Here is an 11501-nt window from a genome sequence, read left to right as displayed (position 1 = left end):
AAGTGGCAGCTTTACCTGGGCTACAGGCCTGGTGCCTGGGAGCAATCACCTTACAGTGGCATCGCCTAACCTAGGACTTGGTGAGAAAGAGTGTGTCCCTTCTGAGCCTGTGTATATTTTCAAACTAGGCTGTCTCAAGCCAGATCTATTTGTTCATCACAAATTCTGACTGAGGCAATGTTGACTTGGTTCTGCACACCAAAATTTACTGCATCTCAGATCTGTTTCAACAACTATTCCATTAAGATCCTTTGAACATCACACCTAATGTCCATCCAGTTAGGTAGTGTGGGGGTTGGGGTGTGAGGGGGTTGAGGCCTGGCTTTCTTACCCCAGCTCTGCACAACTCTGAAAGTCACATCTAGCTTCATCACTCTCTATAGGATTCATTGAAGGCTTTGCAACAACATCAGAGCCAAGTTCTCCCTTTGCCCAATCCTGCTTTCCTCCTGTTTCCTGATTTGAGGAATACTCCCTAATTCATGTGTGCATACTAATCTCTAAACAAACAAACAAAAACAGAAAACCCTTTGAACATTTAGTAAGAGCAATGAAGATCTACAAACCAGAGATTAAGGTTGTCATTTCCAAAGAGGTTTTTTTTTACCGGACTTTGGCTGATTTTTCATAACCTTTTTTTAACCAGATGCTAAATATCCCCCTCAAAATGAATTTGATTTGGAAAAAAGAAAAAAGACAAAAAGATGGACACAGGACATAAATACAATGTGCAATTGTACCCTCAGTGGAATGAACAGACCTAAACTCTCAGACTTACCTTACATGACTTTTTGTGTCTCCACAGATCTGAAACCACTCTCTCAAACTGCAGAGCGCTTGGCTCCCCCAGATAACCTGTGGCAAAAAAAATCTCCCCTCATTACTGATGAAGTTTGAGGTTCTCCTGGACTCTGGCTACAGTGGCCTGATCATTAGTCAAGAAATAGTCAGTCAGGGCCTCTTGTGCTCCCTGGGGGGAATCATGGTGGAGGAGGTTTTTAGTAGCATGGCTGTCTACACCATCAATTCTTACAGCAGGTCATGGTGGAGTTCACAGGTGTGCACATGTGAGAAAGAAAAGGCCTGCCTCACTCCCTCTGTTATCTGCCTTCCAACTTCCTCTAGGAATAACATGCTAACAACACAACTTCCTCCACTCGGGTGATCAGATACTACTCAATTACTGCTGAGACTAGCACCTTGTATTAAGTGATTAACATGTGCTAGGCCCGTTTCTTATCTTATTCAATTCCCATAACAATCTCCAGAGAACATAGGTACCATTTTCCAGATGAGAAAGCAGAGGGTTTTAGAGGTTAATATGCCAAAGACCACATGGAGGTGGTATTCAAACTTACGGAATCTGAGCAGGCACCCTGTTTCGATTTATTTATTTATTTACTTATTGAGACAGAGTCTCACTCTGTCATCCAGGCTGGAGTGCAATGGCACAATCTTGGCTCACTGCAAGCTCTGCCTCCTGGGTTCATGCCACTCCTGTACTCCCAAGTAGCTGGGAGTACAGGTACCCGCCACCACGCCCAGCTCATTTTTAGTAGAGACGGGGTTTCACCGTGTTAGCCAGGATGATCTCGATCTCCTGACCTCATGATCCGCCGGCCTCGGCCTCCCAAAGTGCTGGGATTACAGGCGTGAGCCACCGCGCCTGGCCTTCTATCTATTTGTTTTTTAATAAATAAATTCGAGTTGGGTTTCTGTCACAACCAAAAGAGTGTCATTCAATACAGAAAATTAACATGATGGGAAAACGTGAAACCACAAAGCCAAAAGAAGAATAGCCAGCTGGGTCTCAGAAGCTTCTGTAGCTTCAGGGTCACACGCTCAGGGCTTCATCCCTTGTTTCTATTTCTCTGCATGTGTTGGTTTCTGGCACTGAGTAGTTGGTGGTATGTTGGACGAGGATGAATGTTTCTGTATTTCTGAGACTACAGGTGATTTTTAATTTATTTTAATAATTTTGCTATCACTTTTTTTGTTTTCTACAATAAATATATTTATTTATTTATTTATTCATTTATTTTTTTGAGACGGAGTCTCACTCTGTCACCCAGGCTGGAGTGCAGTGGCATGATCTCAGCTCACTGCAACCTCTGCCTCCCGGGATCACGCCATTCTCCTGCCTCAGCCTCCAGGGACTACAGGTACCCGCCACCATGCCTGGCTAATTTTTTTTTTTGGTAGAGACGGGGTTTCACCATGTTAGCCAGGATGTACGATAAATATATTTCTTATATGATTTTTAAAAAGAAGAACACAAATGAAATCAAAACAAACTCAGAGTGCTTATTGTTGATCACTTAACTGCTAACAATCCCAGAAAATACATTGGGCAGACTCCTAGATGCAAGAAAAGTGGACTAAATGTGGCTGGATAATATGCTGAAATGTCCATCTTTTTTTTCTCTCTCTCTCATTTTCTTTTTCCCTTTTTCTTTCACCCCACTTTAAGAAGTAGTCTGCTCCATCTCAGAGGAGGTATGTCATGGGGTAGAATATAAAAATAGTATGCAAAATACTTTCCTTCCTGGATTTTAATCCCAAGGGCCTAAACAATAGAGAAGGGAGAATAATTGAGGATGAAGGTAGAATATGTGGAAAAAGCATGAACAGAAAAGGATTTCCTCAAAACTCAAAAAAAGACTTGCCAGCAAGAGGAGTAGGAGGTAGTAGTCACCAAAAATTAAGCTTTGTCTTTACTATTTTTCTTTACTTTTTTCTTCTCCTCACCACCTTTTTTTTTTTTGCTAGCTCCACACTAAATAATTATGTAAAACTTTTTAAAGCACATTTCTAGTAATTCATACATTGAAGAATGTAAAATAAAAATGGAAAGCATTAACATAAGGAAATATTTTAGCATCAACTGCAGAAGTACCTGAACAGGCACCCCCACCAAAAAGATTTAGGAAGCTCTGCACAGAGGAAAAAAGCTATTCAATCAAGGATCTGGGGTTATTTCTACTTTGAAATTACTCATTATTAGAAATAACTACAGATTTCTAGAGACAGAGATTAAGAAGTAAAGTCCTACAAGGATATATTTGTTACTCTGCATTCTTAAGAACTTATGGGAGCCGGGCGCGGTGGCTCACACCTGTAATCCCAGCACTTTGGGAGGCTGAGGCGGGTGGATCACAAGGTCAGGAGTTTGAGACCAGCCTGACCAACATGGTGAAACCCCATCTCTACTAAAAATACAAAAATTAGCTGCGCCTGGTGGCGGGCGCCTGTAATCCCAGCTACTCAGGAGGCTGAGGCAAGAGAATTGCTTGAATCCGGGAGGTGAAGCTGCAGTGAGCCGAGATTGGGCCACTGCACTCTAGCCAGAGCAACAGAGTAAGACTCTGTCTCAAAAAACAAACAGACAAACAAACAAAAGAGCTTGTGGGAATTACACGTTAATGGTTTTGGTTTTGGTTTTGGTTTTCCCCTGCATAAATGCCTCTGTTTTGGTTTCTGCTTCTCAGCTTCTGAATGTCACCCACCAAGAAGCTGAGAGCTGGATGCTCCACAGATATGATGTACAGAGCCTTCCCTGCTGGCCCTTTTCCTTCCATCTGGAGATCAGCCTAGGTCCACAGGTAAATCACATCCTCCTACCTGATAATGACCAACTGCTAAAACCCAGGAAAGAGTACAAGGCTTGGAATTGGGGAAAGGGAAAAGGCAGCATTTTATCAGCTGATTCAATTTTTTGGTTGTTTTAAAGGTTTTTTTTAAAAAATAAACTTATTTTGGAATAATTTTACATAAGTTACAGAAAAGTTGCAAAGATAATACAGAGAATTATCATATACCCCTCACCTAGTTTCCCCTAATGTTAACATCTTATATTACATGGTCCATTTGCTATTAAAAAAAAAAAAGGGACATTATGATTAGCCTTTATATTCATATTTCACCAGTTTTTCCACTAGCATTCTTTTCTGTTCCAATTCAGGATATCACATTGCATTTTGTGATTTATAATTTTTAAGTTTAAGCTCTATTTTTACAAAAGTTAACATGTCTACTATTGAAAAAGGAAATGATTATACATGACAGTCTTCTGCCCAAACCCTCCTTCCTTCTAATTTTCTCCTTCCAACAGCAAACAATTTCAGCTTTCTCACTTCTTTCACCCTCTCTCCCTCAGTCCAGCCACACTGGTCTCTGAAACATTCCTCAAATGTGCCAGGTCTATTCACATTTAAGGCCAAATCTTTGCTCAGATTTTCCTCTTTGTCATGTCTTCTTCCCAATAAAGTCTACCCAGACAGACCACTCTATTTAAAATTGTGGAGACTTCTGGTTCTAAAATGGCAGAACCAGAAACAAGTGTAGAAACAAGCTGGTGTAGAAACAAGCTGGCTTCACTCACCCCCAAAGAAAACCAAGATCATATATACAGTGCTGAGATTATCACTAGCAATATATTATGACTCAAATATGAAGATAAGAAAGTTCTCCTGGCCTCAGAGAAGTTAAAAAAACTCCAAGCAGATGGTAAGAGACTTGGACTTCCATATCTGTGACACCCCTTTCCCCAATCTGCCTAGCACAAAATGCATGGAAAATTTCCCCTGACGCATGGTTTCTATACTGGAAAAAGTGAGTTGGGGTGGACAACCAGCTTGCCTACCCTCTTGGTTCCCTGTCAGGAGACCTGTCCCTGCCTCAAACCACAGGATGCATGGGGAGTGCTTGAAAGGAGAAATCACCCTAAGGAAACTGAGGAGGCAGGACTGCCATCTCCAGCTGTGAAAACTGCTCTCAGCCAAAGAAGACACCAAATTAGAGTGGCTGTTCAGCAGCACCACACTGTAGGTTTGTTCCACATGTCCTTGGGCATAAACTCTTAACCAGCCTTTCCATACTACCAGGATATCCCGCTTGAGACCTGCCCCATTCAGTACTGGTGGCACTCTGGTTGTTTACTAGAACCAAGGCAAATCCAGGCTTAAGGCACCATTTAGTGCCAAAAAGGAGGCAGCAACCTAGCAGTGGAAACAGAAGAGAGAAAATCAACTGATAAATTACAAAGAATCTCTAAGCAAACATGTCCAATAAAAAGCAAAACAAGCCAAAGAAGACTGGAATAAATAACTAATCCTTCAATGCAAAAACATAAACATACATCCACAAGAAACAGCAGCCAGTAGAGTGCTATGACTGCCCCAAATGGACAAAGCAAGGAACGAGTTACTGACCCTAACAAGATGGTGATGTATAAACTCTCTGATCAAGAATTCAAAATGGCAGTTTTAAGGAAACTCAGTAATCTCCAAGATAACACAGAAAAGCAGTTCCAAAATTTATCAGAGAAATTTAACAAAGATATTGAAGTAGTTTTTAAAAACACAAATCTTGAGGCTGGGTGCAGTGGTTCACACCTGGAATCCCAGGACTTTGGGAAGCTGAGGCAGAAGGATTACTTGAGGCCAGGAGTTTGAGACCAACCTGGTCAACATGGTGAAACCCCATCTCTACTAAAAATACAAAAATTAGCTGGGCATTTTTGCTAACTGGGATTACACACACCTGTAATCCCAGTTATTTAGTAGGCTGAGACATGAGAATCGCTTGAACCCAGGAGGTGGAGATTGCAGTGAGCCAAGATTGCACCACTGCACTACAGCCTGTGAACAGAGTGAAAGCCTGTCTCAAAATTTAAAAATAAAATAAAATAAAGTATAAAAAAACCACAAATCTTGAAACTGAGAAATACATTTACTGAACTGAAAAATGCATTAGAAGCTCTCAACAGCAGAATGGATTAAGCAGAAGTAAGAATCAGTGAGCTCAAAGACAGGTTATTTGAAAACACATAAAGGAGAAACAAGGAGGAAAAAAAGAATGAAAAGGAGTACAGGTCACCTATAAAATACAGAAAATTACCTCAGAAAACCAAATCTAAGGAGTATTGGTGTTCAAGAGGGAATTGAGCAAGAGCAAGGACTAGAAAACTTACTCAAACAAATAATAATAGAAAACTTTCCAAAACTTGAGAAAAAGATAAATATCCAGATACAGGAAGATCAGAGAACACCAAACAGATTTGACCCAAATAAACAACCTCAAGACATATAATAATCAAAATCTCAAAGGTCAAGGACAAAGAGAGATCTCTAAAAGCAGCAAGAGGAAAGAATCAAATAACATATACAGGAGCTCCAATTCTTCTGGCAACAGACTTCTCAACAGAAACCACACAGGCCATCAGGAAGTGAGATGACATTTTCAAAATGCTGAAAGAAACAACAACAACAACAACAACAACAACAAAAACTGCTTACCAAGAATACTTGTAACCTGCAAAGCTATCCTTCCAATATGAAGGAGAAATAAAGGACACACACACAAAAAAAGAAAACTGCAGGCCAATATCCCTGATGAACACAGATGCAAAAATCCTTAACAAAATACTAGCAAACCAAATTCAACGACATATTTAAAAAGATTCACCATGATCAAGTGGGATTCTTCCCAGGATGCAAGAATAGTTCAACATATGCAAATCAGTAATGTGATACATCACATTAACAGAACCAAGAACAAAAACTGTATGATCATTTCAATAGATGTTGAAAAAGTATTCAACAAAATTCAACATACTTTTATGATAAAAACCCTCAACAAATTGGATATAGAAGAAACATACTGCAAAACAACAAAGGCCACGTATGACAAACCCACAACTAACAGCAAACTGAACAGGGAAACATCGAAAACCTTTCCTCTAAGGTCTGGAACAAGACAAGAACTCCCACTTTCAACATTTTTTTTTTTTTTGGCATAATACTAGAAGTCCTGGCCAGAGAACTTAGAGCAATTAGGCAAAAGAAAGAAAAAAAGGACATTCCAAATGGAAAGGGAAAAGTCAAACTAGCCTTATTCACAGACAACATGATCTTAGAAAAACCGTTAGAACTAAAAACAGATTCAGTAAAGTTACAGGACATAAAATCAACATACAAAAATCAGTAGAGTTCCATGTGCTACTATGAGCTATCTGAAAAAGAAATCAAAAAGGCCATCCCATTTACAATAGCTACAAGAAAAACCTAGCAATAAGTTTAACCAAGGATATGAAAGATCTCTAAAATTATAAAACATTAATGAAAAAATCGAGGGGGACACTAATAAATGGGAAGATATCTCATGTTCATGAATTGGGAGAATTAATATTGTTAAAATGTCCATGCTACCCAAAGGAATCCACAGATTTAGTGCAAGTTGTACCAAAGACCAATGACATTCTTCAGAGAAATTTTAAAAAATTTGTATGAAACCACAAAATACTTCAAATAGCTAAAACAATCTTGAACAAAAAGAACAAACCTGAAGCCATCACATTACTTGACTTTAAAATATACTGCAAAACAATGGTACTAGCATAAAACAGATGCATAGACTAGTAGAACAGAATAGAGAACCCAAATATAAATCCCCACATTTGCAACCAACTCATTTTCAACAAAGGTGCCAAGAACAGACAATGGGGAGAGGAAAGTGTCATCAGTAAATGGTGCTTGGTAAACTAGGATAACCAAATGCAGAAGAATGAAACTAGACCTTTATTTCTTACCACATACAAAAATAAATTCAAAATAGATTAAAAATTTAAATCTAATACCTGAAACTATGAAACTACTAGAAGAAAACATTGAGGAAATCCTCAATGACATTTTTCTGAGCAAAGATTTTTTTTTGCTTTCTGAGCAAAGACCCCAAAAGCACAGGCAAGCAAAGCAAAAATAGACAAATTGGTTACATCAAGCTAAAAAGCTTCTGCACAGAAAAGGAAACCATCAATAAAGTGAGGAGAAAACCTACCTGATGGGAGAGAATATTTGCAAACTATCCATCTGATATGGGATTAATATTCAGAATATATAAGGAGCTCAAACAACTCAATAGAAAATAGAAAAAAAAGCGCCAATTTTTAAATGGGCAAAATATATGAACAGGCATTTCTCAAAAAAAGACATACAAGTAGACAACAGGAATATCAAAAGAAGTTCAACATCACTATAAACAGATAAATGCAAATCACAACTACAATGAGATTATCTTACCCCAGTTAAAATGGCTCTTATCACAAAGACAGGGAATAACGGATGCTAGTGAGGTTGTGGAGAAAGGAGAGCCCTGGCACACTATTGGTGGGAAAGTAAATTAGTACAACCACTATAGACAACTGTATGGAGGTTCCTCCAAAAACTAAAAATGAACTACCATATGATCCACAAATACCACTGGGTATACATCCAGGGAAAGTAAATTAGTACAACCACTATAGAGAACTGTATGGAGGTTCCTCCAAAAACTAAAAATGAACTACCATATGATCCACAAATACCACTGGGTATATATACAAAAGAAAGGAAATCAATATATTGAAGACATAGCTGCACTCCCATTTACTGCAGCACTATTCACAATTGCCAAAATATGAAATCAACCTAAGTGCCCATCAATGGATAACCAGGTAAAGGAAATGTGGTATACATACACAATGGAGTATATTATTCTGCCATAAAATAGATGAAATATTGTCATTTGTACCAATGAATGGAATTGGAGGTCATTATGTTGAATGAAATAAGTCAGGCACTGAAAGACAAACATCATATGTTCTCACTCATATGTGGGAACTGAAAAAGTGGATCTAATGAAGACAGAATAGATTGGTTGTTATCAGAGGCCAGGAAGGCTAGGGGTGAGAGGGATAAAAAGAGGTTGATTAATGGGTAAAAATACGCAGTTTGATAGAAGAAATAAGACCCAGTGTTTGATAAATTAGTAGAGTGGCTACAGTGTACAATAATCTATGGTCTATTTCAAAATAGCGATAAGATAATACTGTTTCTAGCACAAACATTGTTAAAATGTTCATACTAACCAAAGTGATCAGAAAGAAAAGCACAAAGAACAGATATTCAAGGTGATGGATATCCCAATTACACTGATTCGGTCTTTACAAGTTATATGAATGTGATAAACTATTGCGTGTACACAGAAAATATGTAGATATATTTTGTGTCAATAAAAATAATAAGGCTCAGCACAGTGGGTCACATCTGTAATTCCAGCACTTTAGGAGGCTAAGGTGAGAGAATTGCTTGAGGCCAGGGGTTCAAGATCAGCTTAGGCAACACAGTGAGACTGCATTGCTACAAAAAAATAAACAGCCAGGCATGGGGGTGCACACCTACTGTAGTCCTAGCTACTTGGGGAGCTGATGCAGGAAGATCACTTGAGTCCAGGAGGTTGAGGCTTCAGTAAGCTATGATCGCTTCACTGCACTCCAGCCTGGGTGACAGAGCAAGATTTTGTCTCAATATAATAATAATAATTAATTAAAATTAAAAATAGCCTGGGCACAATGGTTCACACCTGTAATCCCAGCACTATGGGAGGCCGAGGTGGCCGGATTGTCTGAGGTCAGGAGTTCAAGACCAACCTGGTGAATATGGTGAAACCCCAGCTCCACTAAAAAATACAAAAATTAGTTGGGCGTGGTGGCAGGTGCCTGTAGTCCTAGCTACTCAGTAGGCTGAGGCAGGAAAATCGCTTGAACCCAGGAGGCAGAGTTTGCAGTGAGCCAAAATCATACCACTGCCCTCCAGCCTGGGTGACAGAGTAAGACTCCATCGCAAGATAAAAATAAAAATAAAATTATAGACAAGTTGCAGTGGCTCATGCCTATAATCCCAGCACTTTGGGAGGCCCAGGTGGGCAGATCACCTGAGGTCAGGAGTTCGAGACCAGCCTGGCCAACATAGTGAAACCCTGTCTCTGCTAAAAATACAAAAATTAGCCAGGCATGGTGGCAGGCACCTGTGGTCCAGCTACTCAGGAGGTTGAGGTGGGAGGATCATTTGAGCTCAGGAGGCAGAGGTTGCAGTGAGCCGAGATCATGCCACTGCACTCCACCCTGGGCAACAGAGTGAGACTATGTCTCAAAAAATTAAAATAAAATAAGATAAAATTATAATATACCTCACCCATGCACTCCCAATGTCCCTTACTCTAACTCTTTGTTCTTTTTTTCCACATAATGCCATATACTTTATTTATTTATTTACTTATTTATTATGTATATTGTTTATTATTTATCTTTCCCTACTGGAAGGTAAACACCTACAATAGTACCGAGCCAGACAATAGTCTTTAAATAAATATTTGTTGAATAAACGAATGAATGAACATTGAGAGAGAAGTAAGCAGACAGGAAGATGTAAGTTCTTTTCTCCTCCACCTCTGCAGCATCCCTCTAATTTCCATACTGACAGAGCCTAATATGTAGACAGCCAGCAAGGAAGAAATGTGGTTTGCAGAGTTCCAGCCCCAGTATCACAGAGCAGAGTGTAAAGAGGTGAGCTGATGGCTGAGAAACAGTGTAATAACTGAAACACACACACTCAATTTTCCTGCACTAATCTTCCCAATATAGTTATATTTCCATTTTTGTTTAAATTTATATTATTCTTTACATTATTTTTAATATAGAGTATTATTTGCAGCTGAGTCATGTGGTGTACAATGATTACATTTCCTTTCTTGTACAACTTTCTGTTTTTCCAGGATTTAATAATTGCCTATCTTTCTTCATCTCAATTTCATTCCCCAAATTCTCACATAGAACTCTTCTCAATACAGTCAAACACATCAGGAAACTATCAGCTCATTTTTTTTCATGACAAAATAAACTTGGAATGATGTTTTACAGACATAATTGTATCCTTTCTCATGCTTTTTTTCTTTTTCTTTCTTTCCTCATTCTTTCTTTCTTTAACATGATATTATAAACACTTTGCCAAATCCCTGTTTCTTTGAAAACCTAGTTTTTAATGTCTGTGGAATATTCTGTCACATACATGAGCCATAATGTATTTATCTCATCCCCTAATGTTAGATCCAGTGACCCCTTAGTTGCCAAAGCAATTCAGCCGTCATCCTCCTTGACTTTCTAAAGTACTTTGACACTAGTGACCACCCTCTGCCTTAAAATATTCTCTCATTGGCTTTCCTGATATCCTCTCTATCTCGCTCCTCTCTGACTGGTCATTCTCCTGCCTTCTGTGACCTGTCTTCCTCCTGCTCCCTGAATAAAATCCCTCTCCAAGGTTCCATTAGATTCTTTCTTTTCCTCTCTTTACTCTCATTCCCTAGGTGGGTTCTTTCTTCCTTGGCTTCACCGTGAAGGATTCCCAGATCTTAACCCCTTCCCAGTGTTCCAGACCTGCATCTCCCTGTCCCTTGTACACGTTCGCCAAAATATAGTCCAGTGCAGTCCCACCAACACGACTCAGCAACCAAAAGGAGCTATCCAGAAGCAGCTCAGCCTGCCTCCTCCCACCTGACCACAATGCTGCATGTCTTCAGGATTCGGCTCAATGCCTTGGAGTCACTACCAACCCTCTGCTTCACCCTCCATTTCACCAAGTCACCAAGCCCTAAAGAATCTACTTCTGACATGTCTCCCATGACAATTT

Source organism: Colobus angolensis, unplaced genomic scaffold (assembly GCF_000951035.1).
Source record: "Colobus angolensis palliatus isolate OR3802 unplaced genomic scaffold, Cang.pa_1.0 Scaffold249, whole genome shotgun sequence".
NCBI classification, from domain to species: domain Eukaryota; kingdom Metazoa; phylum Chordata; class Mammalia; order Primates; family Cercopithecidae; genus Colobus; species Colobus angolensis.
This window is presented reverse-complemented; position numbering follows the sequence as displayed.